Here is a 6,000-nt window from a genome sequence, read left to right on the forward strand (position 1 = left end):
TGGCCTTAAAGTCTGACCATCAATGTCCACTTGCTTGATATTGTTTCTTCTTTAATGCAAGCATGGAGGGCGGAGAGTAGATTGCTGCTGTTATCACAGACAACCATACCTGCCTTGAGCCTTCGGGGTGTCAGCCACTTCTGGACCTGAGCCTGAAGTGCGGTCAGCACTGCAGGGCCAGTGTGTCTCCGGTCCCCTAAACTAACAAGCTGGAGCACGGCCTGACAGCGCACGTGCCCCACACTTGAGTAGCTACGGGGGCGCTTGCTGTGAGGCTCAGCAGCTGCGGAGACAGTGGCTTGAGGGAGACCAGCAGTTCTCCCCTGGACACCCCGGGGCGGCACCACCAAATCTGTTGCCGCCGATCCCTCCCCGGCGCCTCGGAGGGAAACCCAATGGGCCGTGAAACTGATGTAGCGCCCCTGCCCATGCCTGCTGGTCCAGCCATCCATTGTGAGATGCACCCTGTCGCTGACAGCGTGATCCAGCGGCAGGGTTACATTCTGCACAATGTGCTGGTGTAGGTCAGGGACACCAGTCCTGGCAAAGAAATGGCGGCTGGGGACACGCCATTGGGGTTGGGCCTGCTCCAACATCTGCCTGAAGGGGTTGCAGTCAATGATGTTGAAGAGCAGCAGATGTTGGGCAATAACCCTTGCCAGGAGCCCATTGAGGGAACGCACACGTCTGTCTCCAGGGGTGAATGGAGCAGTGCGTTGAAAGGCGTCGGAAAGTGACGCCTGGCGCCGGACACAGACGAGGAGGGTGCTGTGAGGGAGCGGGGGGGGGACCTGCTGGGAACAGATGAAGCTGTGGCAGGGGCTGCTGTACCCTGCTCACTTGTGGTGGTGGCGCTGCTACCACCACCACGCTTCATCTGGTCATACTCCCGCCAGTGATTGATTCTCAGGTGCTGGTTCAGGGCTGTGGTACCCACCCGAGCCAAACACTTCCCTCTCTTCACCCTGACATGACAGATCTGGCAGATGGCCACGGTAGGGTTATCTGCCACCAGGGTGAAGTAGGCCCAGTCAGGTGACTTCAGCGCCGCCCTCCTGTCAGATGGGGTGACGCTGACTTGCACCTGCTGGGACTCGGTGCGCACAGGTGGAGCTGCCTGCTGCTGACACCTCCTGCTGCCATCACCAGTGGAGACCCTGACGCTGGTCTCCCTGGTGACCTGGCGCACCGTTTCCACAGGGTGCCTACCTTGCTCGTCGTCACTGCTGCTATGAACCGACAAGGCAGGTGGCACCCATGTTGTGTCACCATTGTCTTCGCCCCCAGATATGTCAGACCCAGGGCTGAAATGTGGTGGTCTGAGGGGACCAGCTGACATGGAGCCGCTAGCCTGGCTCCGCTGTCCCCTCACCGACGCCTGGGTCTGACTATGTGCGGGTGTTTCCTGCACTAAAACACCAGCACCACTTGGAAGGGATGTCTCTGGGATACTGACAGCAGGTATCCCATCCTCCGGCTCCATCATCCCTTCAAAAAGGTCCTGACCATCAGTACAGAACTGCATGCCTGCCTGATGCATGGCATCCCCCAAGATATCCCTCTCACTGTCGCTGTCAAACAGTAAGAGGCTGGACTCTTGGGGGCTGGGGGGGGGTACTAAAGGCACCGGTGTAGTGGTGGTACTACTGGGAGTCGGGACTGACGACTCAGTGGCACTGCTGTGCCCCATATAGTCCACCACTACTGGAGCCTGAGAGGGCAATATCGGGCGGCTGCCCGATGAAAAAAAATCCCGGATGAGGCGGACTCCCGTTCCACCTGATCCTCTACCAATAGTAGGGGCGCGAGAGGTACCCCGTGCTGGCAGCGACCCAGCACTGGGAGTAACTCCCCTACCCCTGCTGCTATGGCCACGGCCACGTATGCCGCTCATAATTGCTGATCTGGAGGGGGGGGGGGGGTAAACTTTATTGGGGGGGAAATGTGAGGAAGGATTTTTTTTTTTTTTTAAAAGACAGGCACGCAGACAAAGACATAGACAGACAGCTACTAAACTATAATAAAACAAGGACTACAAAAAATTAAAAAAATGCACTAAACAAACACTAACTGCTTACACAAAGTTATATGACTATAAACTAAAGCTATTTTTTTTTTTTTTACACTGACTGACAAGGACTACAACTACAAAAAATAAATAAAAAATATGCACTAAACAAACACTAAACTAAGCTAGCTGAAAGAAATGTACACTAACAATATGTACACTTACTACACAGAAATCTATCTAACACTAAGCTAAACTAACCTGGACAGTGGACAATACAACACAAAACGTAGCTTTTAAAAAAGCTGTTGGGTCTTTTGCTTTGAAAAAAGCAGTTTAGAAGAAGGATAATATGAACTGGAATCACTAGCAATGAAGCACAATGCTGATGCTGCAAGATCACACAGAAACACAGAAACACTCCACATTCTCTAGCCACCTTGTGAATCTGCAATGAAATGCTGCTGGGAGTGACCTTATATAATGGCCGTGCAGGCAGGTTCCTATTGGTTGCTATGGAGGTTGCTAACCTATGACAACTGTGGTAGGAGAACTCTGATTGGCTCTGATGCAAAAGAAGGGCGGAGAAAATAATCGCGCAATATTCCTATTGCCGAATATTCGCACTGCGAATATTCGGCAATATAAAATGATCGCTTCAGCTACTCGGCCCAAGGTCTCTAATCATACCAGCAATGCTTTTAGACGTCGATGGAGATCTCTAGGATGTGATCTGTTCTAAAAATAAAATTTAAAAAATCGCTCTGATGCAGAAGAAGGGCGAAGAAAATAATCGCGAAATATTCCTATTGCCGAATAATCGCATTGCGAATTTTCAGCAATATAAAATGATCGCTTCAGCTACTCGGCCCAGGGTCTCTAATCATACCAGCAATGCTTTTAGACGTCGATGGAGATCTCTAGGATGTGATCTGTTCTAAAAATAAAATTGAAAAAATCTGAATATTCGGAATAGCGAATATTGACCGCGAAATTCGAAACATTCGCGAATACTCGAATATGCCATATTCTAGCCGAATATTCGCAATGCGAATATTCGTGAGCAACACTACACCTGACATCAGAACATGGCACAGTGCCCCTTAAATCAGAGAATGGCACATTACCCCTTACATCAGAGCACGGCACAGTGCCCCTTACAGAAAATGGCAAAGTGTCCCTTGACATCAGAGAATGACACAGTGCCCCCTGACATCAGAGACTGGCACAGTGCCCCTTACATTAGAGACTGGCACAGTGCCCCTTACATTACAGAATGGCACAGTGCCCCTTACATCAGAGAATGGCAGAGTGCCCCCTGACATAAGAGCATGGCACAGTGCCCCCTGACATCAGAGACTGGCACAGTGCCCCTTACATCAGAGACTGGCACAGTACACCCTGACAGAGACTGGCACAATGCCCCCTGACATCAGAGACTAGCACAGTGCCCCCTGACATCAGAGTTAATTCATCCCTAAGTGCTAGCTGAACAAGAAATCAACTTGGCAGCTCCTGGAAGGGGGGGGACAGATGGAGGGAGAGAGGGGAGGGAGATGGGGGACTGCTCACTCACCAGAGGCTGGTATCTGCAGGATCACACAGGGGAATCAGTGTAGCATAAGGTGACCAGATTTTTTAAATTAAATCCGGGGACATATTTTTTTAAAAATATGCACTGTCACTGTACTAATGACACTGGCTGAGAAAGGGATAACATCTAGGGCAATCAAAGGGCTAAATGTGTGCTAATCAGTGTTTTCTCACTGTGAGGGATCAGGATCAATGTCTTCCATACTGACAGAACGGCGACCGCCTTGTTTACATAGGCAGACCACCGTTCTGCCTGTGTACATAATGATTAGCGAGTACCGGTGGACCCAGAAATGCAGGATCGCATACATACGTGATCCTTCGCAGCACGACTGTCTTGTAGCAGTAAATCTGCCACTCTCTGCCCGTTGCCGCCGCCGCCCGCCTCACAGCCTCTCAAGTCTTACTCTCTGGGCCCCGGCTACTACTGGGTGGGGAGCGGAGGAAGATCACTCCACCAGGGAAGGCAAGGAGATAAGCAGGCAGATGACTGGCCAGGACTTGAGCCAAGGCAGAAGAACATGCGAGCGAAGCTGAAGAAATATTCCCTCCACTCCGACCAGCACATGATCATCAGAAAGGGACACAGATAATGGAAAAATACACCCCCCTAAGGTAGTAGGATCGGTGGAGCAGGGGTGTCTAATTCAGATTTTTTTTAAAATTCTGCACTGATTGTCTTTGAAATTGCCCCAGCCCCTGTTCAAATCCAATCCGGGGACAAAACCAGGGACAGACTTGGTCCGGGGACCATGTCCTCAATCCGGGGACTGTCCCCTGAAACCGGAGATGTCTGGTCACCCTGGTGTAGCAGCCCCCACGGATCTGCCAGATGCTGTTTTTAAGATCTCCCGCCCACAAATCTAATTTCTCAGACACAGGCTCAATGCAAGGATTGCAGTGTGGGCGGGGCAGACACAGGGGATGGGGCTGGAGGAGTCAGAGAGGATTGAGACCTCTCTCTTGTACGTGCAGTGTGGGGGAGGAAGGGGGGATTTCTTCTGGCTGAGCAGTTTCCATAGGTCAGTCTCTCTAGGAGTATACATATCAATCAAACTTGTCTCACGAGCAGCACTGTCGCTGCAATTAGTGAACCCAGTAATTTCACCAGAATAAAGCCCTGGCTGGCACAGTGGAGGATTAGGGTGTGCCCAGGCATATCCGGCACACCCCGTGCGCACGCCTTTGCATATATTGCATATTCCCCCCCACACACATTCACACACTTAGCTAGGTCAAAGATGACCTCTAGACATCACACAGATCAGCATGATTTCTATCATAACCTGTACTTCTTAAACCCATAACATCTGTTTTGTATGGTTCCTCCTCGTCCCCCTGTTCATCACTGATGTGAACTACTACCATCTTTAGTGGCTGTCCCTGCTTGTCCCTATTAAAAATACTCACCTCATCCGTTTATGGATTCTACCATCCCTGTACTCCAAGCATCTCTTTCATTCGTTCGTATTGGCTTGAAAGTACCTATTTTAAAATAGAATTTCTCAGTTCAGCGATTTTCACAAAGTTTTCCGCAAAGGTGTGTGGTTCATCCTGTCAATTGCAGGCCACGTTTTTCTTCTATTGGACCAGCCCGTGGGTAAAAACAATGGACCTTGAACTGATTCCACAACCTCTTGCAGGTTGATTTTTCCCAAAGTTAGCTACGCTCTGGCCAATGATTGGGTTGACAGGTACTGCCCGTCACTGTTGCTGCCTTTTTTTCACTACTTGCCAGAACAATCTCTGTCCTGACTATAGTCCTTTAAAAAATTAGCCCGGAGATTTTCCTTACTAAACAGTTTAATCCCCCCGTGGACTTTTCCATAGTATTCTAAAATAAATGACTGTACCACATGGCTTCCCAAGCGTTAAGCTTGATTAGACCCTATGATTGCTTGTAGTGCAGGAGGCAGTTTAACTGATGCCCACCTAATTTCAATATAATTTTTAGCAGTCACAATATAGCCAGTGTTTACAGATCTAATTACAAAGCTTACGATCCCCTGTTAGTAGTTTACACAAAAATACAGATTCACATACATCCAGATAATTCAGTGTGATTTAGTCTCAGTTTCCACTGATGCAATTTGCCATGCGACTTTGGACACAAAGTTGCATTACAAATCGCAGCCCATTGATTTCAATAGCACCCGTTCCAATCTATGTGACTCAAAGCTGCAGCGACTCTGAAAAAGGTACCTGCACCATGCTGATGCGATTTCTGGATCAAAATCGCACTCAAAGCCACACCGCAGTCGCACTAAAGCTGCATCTCAAAGTCACATTCTGAATCATGCGACATTGGAGTTGCGCCAGTGAAAACGCAGCCCTATACGCATAGGTGAATTTAAATCACAAAGTTTGGCCTCATCTCATTCAAAGGGTCAACTGAAATA

This window comes from Rana temporaria, chromosome 7 (genome assembly GCF_905171775.1).
Source record: "Rana temporaria chromosome 7, aRanTem1.1, whole genome shotgun sequence".
Lineage (NCBI taxonomy): Eukaryota > Metazoa > Chordata > Amphibia > Anura > Ranidae > Rana > Rana temporaria.